The sequence below is a fragment of the Gigantopelta aegis genome, chromosome 6 (assembly GCF_016097555.1).
Source record: "Gigantopelta aegis isolate Gae_Host chromosome 6, Gae_host_genome, whole genome shotgun sequence".
NCBI lineage: Eukaryota > Metazoa > Mollusca > Gastropoda > Neomphalida > Peltospiridae > Gigantopelta > Gigantopelta aegis.
In genome coordinates, this window is record NC_054704.1 from 35,766,132 (window position 1) to 35,785,856 (window position 19,725).

Genomic DNA, 19,725 nt, shown 5'->3' on the forward strand with positions numbered 1-19,725 from the left:
CACCATGTCATTTATCAAAAACCATGGTATGTACTCCCCTGTCCATGGGAAGGGCATATAAAAGATCCCTTGCTGCTTTATCGGTAAGTGTAACCTATGTGATAGTGGCAGGTTTCATCTCTTTTTCAGTATCAAGTGTGTTGAAATAACCATATTGCATGACACCAACTAGCATAATTATAAAACAAATTGCTAAGGTTATGTCAAAAAAAAAAAAAAAATCCTTTTTATTAATTATATTTGCCATGTAATGATGTGATAAGTAGCTCAGCCGACAGTGGATTTACACCCACACTGCCGAAATGGATGGGTCAGTATCGCTACAGTTTTGATTTTAAGGGCTCCATGGCACACTTCTTTTAAGGCTCTATGACCAGACCTGTAGGGATATGTAGTTACCTCATCCTTTTACGAGAGATTCGTCTAGTTAGACCACGGTTATTGTGTCTGTTCAGTGATGGGTAGCCCAAGATCTGTTATGCCCTTCACTCAATGGCCGCAATAACTGTGGTCTAACTAGATGAATCTCGAGTGATGAATGAGGTACCTTGTAATACGCCCCCATTACCACTCCTTTATGGTCGCGAAGAAGTTTTGTAATTTAGTTTTAGCAGACACATTTTAGCTTTCTTAGAATAGCCTATATGGGGAAACATGTTAGGAATGCAATATAATAATGCATTGAGATGATTACTAAAAGCACACTACAAGCGTGGATATAAGAAGAGAGTGCCGGAGTGCGTATCCCCTTCTCGAAATTCGAAGTGCCCCGAAAAATGGAGTGTTTAGCAGGTGAATACAATGCATATATTTTTAGTCCCCTACCGATCCAACTGGATGGAACTACAGGTTTCATCTCTGTTCTTCTGTCTGTTTGTCCATCCATCTGTCTGTCCATCTGTCTGTCTGTCCATCCCTCTGTCTGTCTGTCTGTCTGTCCCACATATAGTTATCCAGATGTTTTTTTCACAGTGTCTCAAGATATATTTGGCCTTATGTGTGACCGCACACAAAGAGGATTAAGTAAGTAAGTCTCAAGATATTGAGCTAACATTTTGTGTATAGATTTACCATATACTGTTACAGATTAAGTTTAACTTTCATGATGATTTACCCATATTTGAGTTATGGCCCTTGAACTTAAGAAATACAAAAATATGTATTCCGGACTTTGCTTTTGCAATGCCTCAAGATATTGAGCTGAAATTTGTGTACAGCGTTATCATGTACTGTTACAGATCAAGTTTAACTTTCATGGTTATTTACCCATTTTCACACAGGTATGGCCATTGAATTTAGGAGATGTACCCATTAGTGGGCATATATTGCTTTAGCAGGTACTACTAGAATGTTTGTTTTTGTTTAAACCTTGAATTTTTATATTGATGTTGATCATCACTTTATTTATTTGCATTACTATAGTTTGACACCCAATAGCCGATGTATTTTTCGTGCTGGGGTGTCGTTAAGCATTCATTCATTCATTCCATTAGTGGGCATATATTGCTTTAGCAGGTACTACTAGAATGTTTGTTTTAGTGGGAAACCATATATATAATATATGTTGATGAACTTTGGTACAATGACCTATATACTTTGGAAAATTTATATATGACTTTGACCAGATCCAATTCATGTGTCTGGTAATCACTGACACAGTTGGTGAGACAAGAACGGGTATGGTATGTGGAGTTAGCAGATTATGATGCTTTCAGAATGGAGCATAAAGTTGGACCTCAAAAGTTAAAAGCGAAATAGAGATTCTTCTAGCAGAGGACATTGATATATTAGTTGGATGTAGATGATGTTTAACGTCACCCAGGAATGAAGTTTGGTTTAGCCAATTTTTAGATATTATATTGAGCATTTCTTTGAAAATTAAAAAAAATGTGGCTATTTTAAGAAATATTTTGTTTTAGCCCAGGACTAAATGTTGTAGCCACTTCGTTTAAAAATTAGCAATTGGCTAATTTGGCAGTGGACAGGGTGAGCCCTGGACACCACTACAGTACATTGAATGATTGATTATTGGATGTTAAACATTTGGTAATTTTGACATATAGTCTTAGAGAGAAAATCTGCTACATTTTTTTCATTAGTAGCAAGAGATATTTTATATGCACCATCCCATAGACAGGATAGCACATACCACAACCTTTGATATACCAGTCGTGGTGCATTGCCGAGAACGAAAATAGCCCATCAGGTGAGCGGTTTACCACTGTGCTATGTCCCCCCCCCCCGAATAGGTTCTGCACTGAAAACATCTTGTATTCAGAAAGAGTGCCTAAACCAGTAGCATATAGTGAATACTATCTGAGTGGCTTTAGATATCATTTATCTTGCAATGAATTGTTTCAAAAGAAGTGTTAAGAGCAAAACACGTTTAAAAGAAATGTAAATATCTTTCAAAACTGAAACCTATTTACGACCCTTGTGCTTGTAATCAGTTTTAGGTTCACCTATGTGTCACAGAGCTATTGATTTTGATCATACTTTTTATTGGATGGTATGGCTGTGATGACCATGTCATCACCTAGGAGAAGCCAGTTATGTCTTTAAATCAATAACAATAACGTGTGTTATGATAAATTATGAGGTTCTCACCATCACTACAATAACGTGTGTTGTCATAAAATATAATGTTCTCACCATCACTGATCAGGTGTGTATGAAAAGTGTTTTGGTCATAATCATACTTAAGCCATTAGTAGATACCGACAATGAGTGGTCATTCGATACCATTCATCTTACAAGTCATTTCACAATGTATCTTAACGAGCAAAAGTGAGTTGGACACATTTTTAAACAATGACTTAAAAGATACATAGTATCCTAATAGACTCAAGCATAATATTTTATTTGTTACACATTCACCAAAATCAAGTTAGAAAGATATTTAAACATCCTTTTTAACTGAAACGTATTTACAGCGCTTGCAGTAAACTTGTGCTCTACGATCAAGTTTCAGGTTAATTTATAGGTCAGGTCAGGTCAGGTCATATTCAGAACAACCTGTTATGGACAGACCGCCCAGATAGCTGAGGTGTGTGCTCAGGACAGCGTGCTTGAACCTTGTTGAAATGAATGAATGAATGTCATGGGCGCAGGTGTCGACTTTCGCTGGCTCCTCCGTTCAGAACAGGAAAATGTTTGGTGTGGGTGGGGGAGGGGATCGCTCGCGCTGACATGTGCAAGGGAGCACAAGCAGCCCGACCAGGGTCGGTAACGGGTTTTAGTGCTATTGAATTTGCAAATGTCCCACAGGATTAAAGCCAAATAGGTAATGTCGTGTTATTTCTTGAAGGTAATTTTGACACAAAAATTTGAGTGGTTCATCAAAATTGAAAATGGAGCTAATTGGTTGATGTGACTTAGTTGACTTATCTATCACAGAACAATTATTAATTTTGTCCGAACCAAATTGTTAACAACTACAAAAAATTACTCTCCTACCTTTAATTGCCGTTAGATTTTTTTCCAAAGTTTGTCCAGACACAAATCGCAAAAAAACCCACTACAAATATACAGATTCCACACACGAGACTGCAACGATGTCGCCGATATCGTCTTTGCTGAGATTGCATAGGCAAAAATACATGCAGTTTTCTGCCGTCTGCCATGTTGCTTGTTTATGGAATAGTCTTCAAGAGGGGTGAAAGCCTCCAAAGTATGTAACACAATTAATATGAAATCAATGATCTCTAGTGGTATCATTAATTTTTTTTTAATAATAATTAAAAAAATAACGTGACGTCATCACATTTGCTTTTATATCATAACATGTTATGACGTTGTTAGATTAAGTCCTATCCTTTCACCCCTCTTGAAGAATATTCCAAAAAAAAGTCAAAATGGCAGCTGGCACAAAATTACATGTTTTTTGCCCCATGCGCTCTCAGCGAAGTCGATATAGGTGACATAGTTATCATCTGGTATGTGGAATATGTGTCATTTTAATGGGTTTTTTCAAGATTTCTGTCTGGACAAACTTTGGAGGAAATCTAACGGCAATTAAAGGTAGGAGAGTAATTCTTCGTAGTTAACAATTTGGTTCGGACAATAGTTTTTAATGGATGGCATTCCACGGACGTCAAGGTTATTACTGCGGAGCAGGCAACCAGATGTCTTTAAATATGTCTCCCATTTGAGGGATATTGGAATGCGATACTAAAAATCTTACTGAGTATTTTTTACAATGGGTATGTAAGAAAAAAACATTTTAATCATAAACAAAATGAAAACAGTGGTACATACAACTTTTTTTAAATATATCAAACACGTAACAGCCGTAGACGGACAATTTGAAACGTTTTGAGTATAAACAAAATTAAGACAATAGTAAATACAACTGTTATTTGAGTGATTCTATCAGAAACACAATTAAACCAGCAGTAGATGATTTCAAATATTTTGATCACAAACATAATTAAGCTAGTAGAAGATGAACAATTAACTATTATTTTGATGGTAAACATAATTAAGTCAACAGACAAGACAACAGACAATTAATTGCTTTGATCGTGAAGATACTTATCAGAAAAACATAGAGGGGCGAATTTACGAAGGCGTAAATTTGGCCCTAATTGTTTTGACTGTACTCATAATTAAGCCATTAACAATTGCTTTGATCATAAACATTTTGAACATAAATTATGTTACATAGTTAAGCCATTAGTAGGCAAACAGTTAATAATTGCTTTATCATAAACATAATTAAGCTAGTAATCACTTGCTATTTATTCGTATACTGCTGGTTTAATTATGTTTATAATAAAAAAGGAGTTGTCACGGGGATTCTATAATACCCGTAACTGAATAAAACACGATTGTCCAAATATCTCTCCTAACTGTATATCTATTAGATCTCTCTGTAACGGGCAGTTCAAAACCGCTTTGGTATGATCAGAGATAAGATCTTATATAAAGTATATATTATTATAGCACGTTTAGTTCACTAGAAAACACAACAAAAACACAATACACTTTGGAATCTGTATTAATCTGCTGACAAATGTACTGCCACAGTAGTTAATTAATAACAACAAATAATAACAACCCAGAACTGATCACTTAATTAGTTAATCTCTAGGTGTCTAGTTTACACAATATGCTAATCACTTCACCGTGACACAACACCCACACGTGTGATAATTGAGAAACGCTTCTAGGAGAAGTTAATTAATAAAGGAATTACCACTCTATTCCTAACTGGTTAATTTTTAATTAACCCTTACTACTCGTTCAGTAACTTGTGATAATTGAGAAACGCTGCCAGAGGAACTTAATTAATAAAGGAATTACAACACTATTCCTAACTGGTTAATTTTTAATTAACCCTTACTACTCGTTCAGTAACCTTGTAACACAGAATTAATACTGGTACCTATCACAATAAAGACAATAACCTACAGTTTACCTAGGTCTTCTAGGATGACTGGCTAAGCTTTATATTACCAAATACTCGTATAATGTTAGAACAAAAAGTCTACGATTTACTTCGTCAGATGACCGAAGACACTGTCTAAAGAATATTGGTATAATACAGTATTAAAATATTTAAAAGTCACATCAATCACATCAAGGTTATACAACAGAGCAGAAATAATATATTTACCAAAGTCCAAACGGACAACGTTCCCCCGGGATACCTTCCTATGGTTCTCTGAGATATCTCTAAACCCTAGCTATTTATTCAAAACTCTCAGAGACAGCGAATATCGCCTGGGGGTACAACGCGGTACCTCACCTATCATCTGATATTCCACCTCTCCCAGAGTCGGTATATTTTTCTCTGATCATTAGACTGGCTGTCGCCATCGTCGCCAAATCACGGTTGTAAAAACCGCACTCGCGGAGGTATTACGTAACTACTCGCCACATGGCCTCCGCACCTGCCTGGGTGTGTATTAGAAGTACAGCTCGAGGACCGTCGCGCAGAGGTATTACGTAACAAAGTGTCCACCTGGGCTTAAGTGCTTATTGGACTGTACACGGCCTTCTAACACAATTAATATCGCCACAGGCGAAAACAAAATTAAGAGCATGTTCCGTCACAGGAGTTAATTGTTGTTTACACAATGGGTCCACCAAGGGAATTGTGTTCCTCGATACTGATACCTTTAGTTCAGGAGAGGCAGGTCAACATCAATGAAAGGTAAATTGAGTTGTTGATAGGGCAGAAATGAAAGCCTTCACTCCATTTTTCTTTGATTTGGTAATGGCATTATGCCGAGGTGATACACTTGACCATTTGTATCAAGATACCAAACATCATTTGTTAATTCACGTACGCTCACTAGCTGTACTAAATCGCCATGCATGTCCACGAGTTCTGGTCTATAATAAAGGTCATTAAGTGAACTGTCACGCAAAACATCTAACTGTCCTTCAGCTGTGGTGCCAAAAATAACGGTCTGAGCAACCCCTATCGCCGTGTAATTGTGTTGAGTGAAAGTGGTGCGGCATTTCACTGCATGATTCTGGCACCGTCGAATTTTGTTGTGAGTGGTAACAGCCCAAAGATGTCCTTGGCCAGTGGTCAAAAACGTGATCTTTGTTAAACCATACAACTGTTTCCATTCTTTCTTTCGACATAGTTTCTTCTTATGATATTTACACGTATGAACTGCACCAGTTGTCTTTTGTATTATATACACGTTGTAGGACAGATCGTCGGCACATACGTGCACAAGACGGGTTTTGCCTGTACCATACCATACACCAGAGTCAGTCATGCTATCTTCTTTTAATAGGTACAGATACAAACGTGAGCTAATGGCCCAAACCATCTTACCAGAACTTATTTTTAGAATACCATTCAACCTGTCGGTGCTACGAAAGAAAATCCATTTCTGCTCTGTCAGCTTATAAAGTCGTTGACGTGTGTCGACACCCCAAATGCCAACAGTGCCGACAGATATCCAGTTGAATTTCAAAGATTCATCATGCATTGGTTGGGTCACGTTTTGAAATTTGAGGGCAAAGGAACCCTCGTTGGATTTCACTGGTGTATTAACAGAAGAACTCATGTCTTTTATTTGTTTGTTTGTCTCAGACATATTTTTTGAATTCTCTCTAACTGCTGTTTTGGATCCTGTTTTTGATGACCCACTTTGTAATTTGTCTTCTTTGCTGCCAGAATCTTCCATTGGTGGATGTAATTGCTTGCTCGATACTCCAGTCCTGTTCAATTTATGTTCGTTGATTTCAGAACTTCCTTGTGGTCTTGATTCGTTGCTCGAGAATTCGGCATTGCTGCCTTCCTTGTCCTCGTTTTAAAATATTATTAAAACTCCTTTACTTTGTTCTCGTCGGCCAGCCCTTTTGGACAATTCTCCTAAATTATTGATAGTTTATGAGACATTAAATATATACATGTTCTTCATACTAAGTTTCAAATTTATGGTGCAAGATTAGTCCATGTATACCTTTTTTGAAGTTGAATAAACAATTTACACCACTGGTGCAATGATATCCATCTTAATGTAATTAACATCAAATTTCAGTTCAATGTTCTTTTTTTATTTATTATTATTTTTTTCAGTTGTGATTTAATCTTTGATGACAAAAGGTGTAATTAAATGACTTTTGTAATAGAAAATAAAATTTCTTATACTCTTATTGGTAGAATAATTATTAATATAAGATTCCGAAATGTAATTGTTGTAGATTTGAAACATGTTGATGGGTATGTTAATAAGCTATTAACTTACTAGATTGAATACACGTGGTTTCATTACTGGACACGACGTGACATCGGCTTTGGAAAGGACAGGAATGTTCTGCACAATGTCCGGCTAGTCTCTGTACAAATATATATAACAAAGAACATTACACAATGTAAAGGAACTTAAATTATTATTTATTTATAAATTATTAAAAGCTCTTTGTAAAAACAATTAAACCCACCCCCCAACAAAAACGACCAGACTTTGGTGGGTCATATATACAGTTTTGGATGTCCTACATAGATCACATCCGGCTTATTCGAATTCCTTGAAGACAAACAACTTGGATTTGTATGAACAGTCACTGCTCATGATACAAGACCTGTTCTGCAGCTTCGGTGGGCAAAACTATGCAAGATACCTGACATTCTTTTGGATTTTCATCGTGAACATCAAGCTATCACACACAGGTGCATCAGAGCGCTGAATTGGGGAGGAGTGTATTTCAGTGTATCAAAACATTTTACTCCTGAAAATCAATGTGCTGTTCACAAGACCATTGAAGAAATGGGGTACAACTAGAACATGTCTTACTATTATCACATCAAAATATCAAGCCTACCAAAGATGTTTTGTTTGAGGGTGGAGTAAGGGTGAGGTAAGGGTGGGGTGGGGTCTGAATCCAGTATGGTGACATACATAACCAAATGTCCTTAATATGACATTCTAAAGTAATGAATCAATGAAAACTATGATGGTGAAAATCTGCGAAAAAAGAAGAAAAGTCATATTTATATTTCCTAATATTTACGATTTTCCACATCATGTTTATTTTAAATCATCACTGTACCTCAACATATTTCGATGCTGTTTGGTTTAGACAACGCAGAGAACATTTAGACAACGCAGAGAGCATTTAGACACACATTTATTATTTAAGTTAGTCATTACAATCACTAGACGTTGATGTTTCGGTGATTTAAATCGTGTTTTTCAAACTCATGTTATTGCCTACAATTGGTGTGTGAGACGGTACCCTTATGTTAATAGCTGGGTTTTTTTTATTTTTAGAAACAAGTTGTAACGTTCTCAGAACACTCAAGGAACAGTGAGGATTAGTTTACCCGAGTACAGGGGAGTATCCTTTGTCCACAAACGTTGTCTAAACTCGGCATCCAAAGGTGGTTGATGTCTGCCCATGCATGCTTCTCACAACGCAAATGAGCACAACAATAAAATATATTTTCGTAATTTTGTGTACCAAAATAATGTAAAACAAAGAAAACAAAATATATATACCTTTGGCCAACTCTGTATTGTGGAGAATACCCAGTTCTTCCTTTTTTTCAAGAAATCCGTCTCTTGAATGTTCGAATTCAGTTCACAAATGCTTGCTGACCAGTGGTAGTTAAAAGAAGTACACGCTTTTCTTAGCATGCATTCTTTAACGCAACCCAGTACTCCAACCTGCCTTACGGACGTAAACGCCAAATAGGGTAAAAACGTATCCCACTGAAGCTGTGAAAAGTGTTTGGGTTTTGTACAGACTTGGCAGAGACAAAACGTGCAGACGATCAAGTTAAGTAATATTAACCAGACAGAAAACAAAAACACCAGGCCTTTCATAATAACAACGTGGCCACGTCTGAATGCCTCTAAAATGATGTGAAATATTTTACCCATAAAACTTCTAATCTTTATTTTGTTTGGGTGTCATTTATAATGCATAAAGTTCTTGGCCTGTATTCAGATATTCCCTTCCTCAATAACAAGTCTCGGATACCGTCTGTTCATAAATATTTTATTTTGACATTTGCGAGAGAATTATCTGCATTTTAAATGCGCGTACCTCTAGGAATAAGAATTTGAAAGAAAGACATGTTTTATTTAACGACGCACTCAACACATTTTATTTACGGTTACATGGCGTCAGGCATATGGTTAAGGACCACACAGATATTGAGAGAGGAAAACCCGCTGTCGCCACTTCATGGGCTACTCTTTCCGATTAGCAGCAAGGGATCTTTTATATGCACCATCCCACAGACAGGTTAGTACATACCACGGCCTTTGATATACCAGTCGTGGTGCACTGGCTGGGACGAGAAATAGCCCAATGGGCCCACTAACGGGGATCGATCCCACACCGACCGCGCATCGAGCGAACGCTGTACCACTGGGCTACGTCCCGCCCCGAATAAGAATTTGAAAACCGCAACCAAATAACAGAAAATCGATAAATAATTTAAGAAGTTAAGATTGGTGTGCATGGTTATCTGCACGCTTTCGGTATTTAGATTGACAGCCGATAGTTCCCTCGTGCTGCGCACTAGGAACTATCGGCTATCAATCAAAACATCGAAAGCTGTAAATAACCATTCCACCGGCCTCGGTGACGTCGTGGTTAGGCCATCGGTCTACAGGCTGGTAGGTACTGAGTTCGGATCCCAGTCGAGGCATGGTATTTTAAATCCAGATACCGACTCCAAACCCTGAGTGAGTGCTCCGCAAGGCTCAATGGGTAGGTGTAAACTACTTGCACCGACCAGTGATCCATAACTGGTCCAACAAAGGCCATGGTTTGTGCTATCCTGCCTGTGGGAAGCGCAAATAAAAGATCCCTTGCTGCCTGTGGTAAAAGATTATCCTATGAGGCGACAGCGGGTTTCCTCTAAAAAACAGTGTCAGAATGACCATATGTTTGACGTCCAATAGCCGATAATAAGATAAAAAATCAATGTTCTCTAGTGGCGTCGTTAAATAAAACAAACTTTACTTTAACCATTCCATACCACGAGTAAGTTTATCAGGTTACTGACTTGTATAGTACCTTAACTGTTGTTGCATCATGCGATAAGGAAGTTTGGCTCAGACTTGTTTGAAACGCCCTAGAGGCATCATATATAATCTCAAATGATACTTAACTCTTGATACCTCCCTTACCCACCCCCATAACCAGACGCACATGTAGAAAATCATGCAGAGTGGGTGTAGACTGCGGTTACCGAATTTCTAAACGGGTCGTGTACTGTTGCTCTTTATTAATGTAAAATATATATATATAGAAGTAAAATACGAAAACAGGAACCTAACGTATGTGCTTTTTACAAAAATTTAAAAGATAAAATACAAATTGAAAATATATGCCATATAAAAGCTGTCAATTCAAAGAATATGAGGACTATTGGGCACCTTGGTCCAAATTGCTAGAAACAAGGCATGTCAGTATATTGTTCTAGATACATGTCTAACAACACAACATGCTACAAACAAGGCATGTCAGTATATTGTTCTAGATACATGTCTAACAACACAAAATGCTAGAAACAAGGCATGTCAGTATATTGTTCTAGATACATGTCTAACAACACAAATTGCTGGAAACAAGGCATGTCAGTATATTGTTCTAGATACATGTCTAACAACACAAAATGCCAGAAACAAGGCATGTCAGTATATTGTTCTAGATACATGTCTAACAACACAAATTGCTAGAAACAAGGCATGTCAGTATATTGTTCTAGATACATGTCTAACAACACAAAATGCACTAACTTCTACATGTATCTTTAAGTTTACTCTGTTTCGGCCTTTCTTTTTCTCTCTTTTTTTCCTTTCTTCGCTTAAGCACACGATCCTGGATAACGCTTCGTACGCAACCAATGATACCCTACACCTCCTCCAACATCGGTCGTTACGTAATTGTTGAACGGCCCCTTTGCCAAGTGGTGGCATTCACCGGATACGGAACAATGTTTTTTTTAAATTATTTTTTTATATACAATTAAAGTATTACTTATTTGACCTTTTTGTCCGAGTTCTCTTTTTGTAGTTTAAGAATAGGCGTGAACAAATGCTGCCCAATCAATCAATAAATATTTACATGCTCCTATACCACGAAGGTTTCGAGAATGCTGCCCAAACACAGGTCTCTCAACACTTCAGAGGTGGGGATTCAAAAGTGTGCAGGGTAGGCTATGTTACAGTTACTGAACACTTGTGTCAGTGGTACAAGAAAATAGAACGAAAGACCGACAAGTATATTATGTTTCTGTAAATAAAACTATTTAAAATTTGATAGTTCTATAAGCACGTATGTAACTTTGGTTTTTCATACAGGAAGACTGCCAAAACATGGCGATTCTTAGTCTTCAGTCGCTTCATGGTTTGACATTTCAGTGTAACTAAAAACCTGATAAAAAAATGGGTCCACTGGGGAGGTTCGATCATAGGAACCAAGAATCTCAAACGAGCAGTTTTGTTTTTAACATGTTCCTTCCACCATGTCTTGGTACTTTGCGAAAGGATTATCATGAGAGACAGTCAATTAACTGGCTGGTGAGGAATTTCAAAGTAAACACCATGTTTGTACACCACATGGCAACAGATTGAAAGTCGATGCAGTTAGAGACACAGAACACTTAAGAAACAGTAGGTCACAATCTTCTATCTATGCTGGCTTACATATTTACTAGATTTTCTTTTAAAATATAGTTTATTACCCCAGAAACAAATATGATAGTGTCAGGGATGGGGTCCTGATATCACTACCTTATAGTCATGTTATAAAATATGAATAAAATAGATATATACGATAATTATAACATATTACAACAGTACTAATATACATGGATATTCATGTATTAATGCATACATATGCTATAAATGGGGTTAACAACGGAAACTTGAAATAAAAGAAAAAGAGTTAAAGAATGGAAGAAAGGAAAAAAGAGAGAAAAAGAAAGGCCGAAACAGAGTAAACTTAAAGATACATGTAGACGTTAGTGCATTTTGTGTTGTTAGACATGTATCTAGAACAATACACTGACATGCCTTGTTTCTAGCATTTTGTGTTGTTAGACATGTATCTAGAACAATACACTGGCATGCCTTGTTTCTAGCAATTTGTGTTGTTAGACATGTATCTAGAACAATATACTGACATGCCTTGTTTCTAGCAATTTGTGTTGTTAGACATGTATCTAGAACAATATACTGACATGCCTTGTTTCTAGCAATTTGTGTTGTTAGACATGTATCTAGAACAATATACTGACATGCCTTGTTTCTAGCAATTTGGACCAAGGTGCCCAATAGTCCTCATATTCTTTGAATTGACAGCTTTTATATGGCATATATTTTCAATTTGTATTTTATCTTTTAATTTTTTTTAAAAAGCACATACGTTAGGTTCCTGTTTTTGTATTTTACTTCTATATATATAATATTTTACATTAATAAAGAGCCAATTAGCAAATAATATTATAGTTTTTTTTGTTATTTATGATTCCAAACAAAACTGTCTATTTATTATTAATTGTATGTGTTCACCTTCGTCCTGTCTCCGCTGTTCAATTTCGTTTCATACATCTAAGACTTTGGAACAGTCGTAGAACAAATGTCCCAGAGTTTCTGGCTGTTCGTGGCAAAACTCACAAACATTTGAATCTATATATAAGTGCTAGTTATTATTATTCTATGTAGGATTCTATATTGAAACCATAATAATGTTGAGTCTTTTAAATATTGAATTGGTAAATTATAGACATTTCTCCACTGTAAAGATAATATGTAACCTAAATCTGAATATTTTCGTTGGGCCATGGGCGTTTTTGTCGACTTGTTTAATATGTTATACATTTCTTTGCATCCTTTCGTTTTCTTAAAAATAATTTCAGTCTAAAAAGGAAATATTGGATTGGTGGTTATTACCTGTTGATTATTGAATTGTGTCACGTATATAGGTTTTAACTGCGTTTATTAAAGATACAAATTGTAAGCAATTCAATTGTATGTTAAATTTGTTTCTAAATGTTTCATAAGTTAAAAACTGATCCTATTCATCCATTAAATATTGAATAAATACATTTTATTTACGGTTATATGACGTCAAACATGTGGTTAAGGACCACACAGATAATGAGAGAGGAAACCCGCTGTCGCCATTTCTCAGCATGCATTCTTTAACGCAACCCAGTACTCCAACCTGCCTTACAGACGTAAACGCCAACTGGGGTAGAAATGTATCCCATTGAAGTTGTGAAAAGTGTTTGGTGTTTGTACCAAAGCGCCCTACCATCATATCCATCATGCCATAGAAGAAGCGTCGTTTTGTATTTTCAATCTTTCAGTCATGGGTACAGGAAACTAACGGTGAATTGTAGGCTTAATAAAAGTTAACTGGTATATATATATATATATATAATATAATATAATATATATATATATATATATATATATATATATATATATGTATGTAGATCTGTATGTATGTATGTATGTATGTGTGTATGTGTGTGTGTGTGTATGTGTATGTATGTATGTATGTATGTATATATATATATATATATATATATATATATATATATATATATATATATATATGTATGTATATATATATATGTATATGTATATGTATATAAAACCTGCGCCCATGACAGGCGTGGGCTACAACAGCTTGCTCTGAATGTGCACGTAAAACCCTCTGACCTGACCTGACCTGAGCTTCGACACGTGTGCCTACATTCTTCTAAGAAGCAGTTTGCATGCAGTGCTATCCTTGGGTCAGCATCTTTGTGGAATGAACGGAGGTTAGGAACATCTGTATCTGAACTGCATTCATTTGTAGACATATTATATCAACAATGGTACCCTTTGTGATATAGATGTCCTGTCGATATGTGAAAGCCCAGACAAGCTAACACCTCTCTCATAAATAGCCCATGGTTTGTGTGTGATCCGCCATTCTATAATATAACGCATATTATTTTTCTTTCTCATCAAAATGACTAATCCACCGTCTAAATAGAAAGTTAAGTTTTGTTTAACGACACCTTTAGAGCACATTGATTTATTAATCATCGGCTATTGGATGTCTTAGAGAGGAAACGATCTACATTTTGCCATTAGTAGCAAGGGATCAGCCCACATACAAGACAGCACATACGACGGCCTTTGATAAACCAGTCGTGATGCACTGGCTGGAATGAGAAATAGCCCAATGTGCCCACTAATGGGGATCGATCCTAGACCGACCACACATAAAGTGAGCACTTTACCACTGGATCATATCTCTCTCATAAGAAAGAAACGATGGACTGTTTAACGACACAGCAGCATAAAAGATACAAGATATGCACATGAATGGTTGATCATTAAAAATCTGATTTAATGTGATTTACAATACAATGTAAATGTTTTAGTATTTCTTTTTCGGTTAAGACTATTTGTTACCTGCGATGTGTTTATTCCTAGCAAGAAAAAAACACTTATACATACGTACAAACAATCTTAATCTGAAGACAAAATAGTGATTTTTTAAAATAGATCTGCTTTAATTACTTTTGATTCACGATGTGTCATATACAGGTATCAAGTATTAGTCGGACACTTAGTAAAAACGGGGCGGGACGTAGGCCAGTGGTAAAGCGCTCGTATGATGCTCAGTCGATCTAGGATCGATCGCCGTCGGTGGGCCCATTGCGTTATTTCTCATGCCGGCCAGTCCACCATGACTAGTATATCAAAGGCCGTGGTATGTGTTATTATGTCTATGGTAGAGATACGGACATTTTCCCCCCAGTCCAAAAATGGATAGGTGGACATTTGCCCCCCAGTCGAAACGATGGCTAGGACATTTGACCCCAGTATAAATGTTGGCTAGGACATTTGCCCCCCAGTAGAAATGTTGGCTAGGACATTTTGCCCCCCAGTTGATATCTACTATATTGATAAAATGAAACAAAAACACTAAATATTGTGAACAACTTTATTTTAATTTTGTACGAAACAACTTTCATTTTGGATAAATATTTATAATCAGCTATGTAATTTTGGAATATATTTATTTCAAGCAGATAAATTAAGAAAATGTTATCTTAAGGTATTTGCCGTTTGTTTTATGTGACGTATGTTTTTTTGTTTATCAGAGCCTGTTCTCCTGTATTTTATGTATGTTATGTTTTATGTTTGTAAACAGATGAGCTGTAAAGCTCAATGTTAATTAAGAACTTATTAAACACAGTAATTTAAGTTGTTAATTAAACCAATTTTTATACTGGGGGGCAAATGTCCTAGCCAACATTTCTACTGGGGGGCAAATGTCCTAGCCAACATTTCTACTGGGGAGCAAATGTCCTAGCCATCATTTCGACTGGGGGGCAAATGTCCACCTATCCATTTTTGGACTGGGGGGCAAATGTCCTGGATTCCCATGATATGGTGCATATAAAATATTTCTTGCTACTAATGGAACAAATGTAGAGGGTTTTCTAAGATTATACGTCAAAATTACCAAATGTTTGACATCCAATAGCCGATGATTAATAAAACAGTGTGCTCTAGTGATGTCGTTAAACAAAATAAACTTTTTAACTTAATAAAAACAATATATCAAAATAACACTCACACTAAATATTTTAAAAGAAAATATTTATTTACAATGGACTTGTTATTGCTTATATACATGTATTTTAAGTCGGTAAAAACATAATGTAACAATACAATGAGAATCACCAGTATTACACACACCATCAGTTCGTGGTTAGGAAACACACGGCACATATTATGTGGTAACAATCATACCAGCTTATAAATTAATTAGTACCTTCTACGTCCAGGTGCTTTTATTTTTCTACGTCCCTATACTAACAAAAGTTAGAAATCGTCTCCATAATTGTTTGTTCTCACAGGTACGTGCATTGTTAGAATTATGAAAAATAGATGTCATGGTATGAGAAACAGTGGGCCCAATTTCACAAAACATCGCAAGCCTAGTTTTGCACGTAAACGTACATTTACGACTAAACCACAATTTATTATTAAACGTACAATAAATATAGTTCGAGGTACACATATTTCATTTTCTTTTGTTCTTAGAATGCTCAGTCTTCAGGAATGATGTAATTTTCTGCATGAAATATATGTCAAACATGTAAACGTATGACCGGTGTAACTTGCTAGTTGCAAACGTAAACTTACGATGTTTTGTGAAATGGGCCCCAGGATGACAAGAACAACACGGGTGTTACACAGATGGATAATCAAAACAATACAATATAATTTATGCCAGAGTTCAGTTATCAAAAACGACTCTAATAGTAAAAAATATGCGGTAGTGTTTAAAAACTAGGGTCAAGAGAATTAACAGTATTAAAGGTATGTGTCAAAGTGAACACACATACTTTCCAATAATAGACAACATAACAAAAATATTTTGTGCAAATTTGCAGTGCTCCGTGCTCCATTTGTTTTTGCTATTTGACTTAAAAACGTAGGGAAGGGAAGGGAATTCGATTTACGTGCTCATATCCTTACGGTTCAGGCACGCCCACCCCGGACTTAGCCTCTGACTTCGCCAGTGACCAATTCTGGGGAAGGCAGTAAGTTTGAGGTGGGCGGAATTTTGAAAATTTTAGTAAAGTCGAGAATAACCGTGTCTGGAATCAATTAGAGGCCAAACACAAAATTTGACTGCTCATCCAAAGTTGAAGGTGATTGGAGCAATTTAGACGGACTGCCAAAAATAAAGGGTGCCAGACTATTTACAAGAAAATAAACAAATTTTTTGAAATGACGGCCAGAAAAGTTAAAGTTTGACTAAGTCCATACTCACTCATTTTCTTTTATGAATCACCGGTATATATACATAATAAAAATATATCTGTATTCTTATTGGTCAAAAACCAGTCACATGACCGTCCGTAGATAGTGATATTGCCCTGAGACGGTCCCACTGGTCCATCAAAAGTGATATTGCCCTGACCAATGAAAATAAAGATGACACAAAATTCTATCCAATTAACGAGTAGGTAACGTAATGCAACGTCAACTGCTAATTCTAATGTAACAAGCACAAACTTGTGACAAAACGCTTTGCTATCCTTCATCCTCGTTGGCCTCTGTCAATATCAATTTCTTCGGTCCATAAAACATGACATTGCCCTCAATGACGGTCAATAATTGATAAATAAATAAATAAATAAATAAACACACACACACACACACACACACACACACACACACACACACACACACACACACACACGTGTATGTATATAATTATCAATTATTGATTGTCACTGAGGGCAATATCATGTTTTATTACTCCATTGGTCACTCATAACAGGGAAAATATTTTCCATATTTTCTTAGTGAGAAATATTCTGCATTGGTCTAACGAACAATACTATTGGACAATTTGACGTTTACAAACCAATGACCTTGTCGGTACAAAATGACGTAATGTAGTTTAAAGAGTACATTTACGGCTGTCTGTTTTTGGTGTTACATTTATAACAAAACGTCATTTTAATGTAATTCTTTATCGATTTTGTAGCAGAATAAAGAGAACTTTTGTTTTTGAAAATTATCTATGAACGTGATTAAATTACAAAGTTATAGCAATTATCAGAACAGTACCTTGTGAAATAATTTTCATTTATCACTCGCTAAAGCTCGTGACAAGTGAAAATTATTTCACTCGGGACATACATTTGATAATAACTGGTAACTCGTTTATTGACCGAGGCCAAAGGCCGGGGTCAACATCAATTTCTTCGGTTCATAAAACATGATATTACCCGAAATGTAATTGTTTTATTACATAATATTATCCATAAGACTCGTACATTCCTGTTTTGTTTATCATAATCGAAATATGCCAATGCTTATAATTCTTTATTTTCATTGGTTAAATCTCCCAGGGCAATATCACTTTTGATCGGACCGATGGGACCGTCTCAGGGCAATATCACTATATATATATATAGTGATATTGCCCTGAGACGGTCCCACCCTCATATATATGTATGAGAGAGAGAGAGAGAGAGAGAGAGAGAGAGAGAGAGAGAGAGAGAGAGAGAGAGAGAGAGAGAGAGAGAGAGAGAGAGAGAGAGAGAGAGAGAGAGAGAGAGAGAGAGAGAGGAGATTCGTCACGAGTATTTTTTTAAATGGGAAAATATGAACCGAGTCTATGTTAATCGATATTTGTCACGGCTCTGCCGAGACAACAATCTGATTAAAATTAGCTCTACTGGTCTCACCAGTAGATCTAACAGCATTGCATGGACTCCCATGTCCAAGTGACATTTCATTTATAAATTACAATTTAAAAATCGACCAATTACACTTCGTCTTTTATAACGTTATTCGGGAGTATACAAATTCTAAAAATATCGGTCGAGACTATTTATGCAATAGGCGAACTTGTTGGTCTATTTTAACATTGAAAAAACAGCGGGGAAAGTGCAGTAATAAACTCTGGATTGTATACTAGCTAGTATAAACAGATTTTATCACGGGTTTTTTTTCGTCTTGAGTGCGAGTGCGAATAATTTTTACATGCTCATATACCACTAGAGTTTCGAGCATGTCCGTCCCGGAGCCTGTCTCTGGATAGCCAGATCATGGGAGTTGAAAATGGGCAGAATTTTGAAAATAGCAATTAGTAAAAAAGTTAATAGAATTTAAAAAAAAAGAAAAAAAAGGTTACAAGCCAAAAAAAAAAAAAAACTGACTGCTCGGTCGAATATTTATATAATTTGGAGCATTTTAGAAGGACAGTCCAAAAATAAATAAGAGAAATAAGAGAGGATCGGACTATTTAATAATATTAAAAAAAGAAAGTAATTTCGACATAAACTTTTGAACGAAGGTCTAAAAGTTTAAAGTCCGATCTATATATCCACGTGAGTGGCCTCGTTAAGGCCGTTAGGGTGCACAACTTGTAGGGACGAGATGGGTTGCATCCCGTCAAGAAAACCCCTAGATTGACAGTCAATAGACGTTGAAGGTGTAGTGTAGTGCTGAAATACAGATCTTGAGAAGCCGGATCCGTCTGAACGAGAGAGAGAATCAGACTAGGGTATAGTCCAATCGTCATGGGCTGGTATAGTGGTGCGGACGGGCCAGACTCCGGAGGATACGAGATGGTATCACAATAAAACAAAGTAAAGTCTAGAAAAGAGTAGTAGGGGCCGACCCCGCTTCCTATTTCTTGTTAGAGTGGGGCGGTCAATCTTCCAGTGCTGCTAGAACAGGCTCGGACATGTAGAGA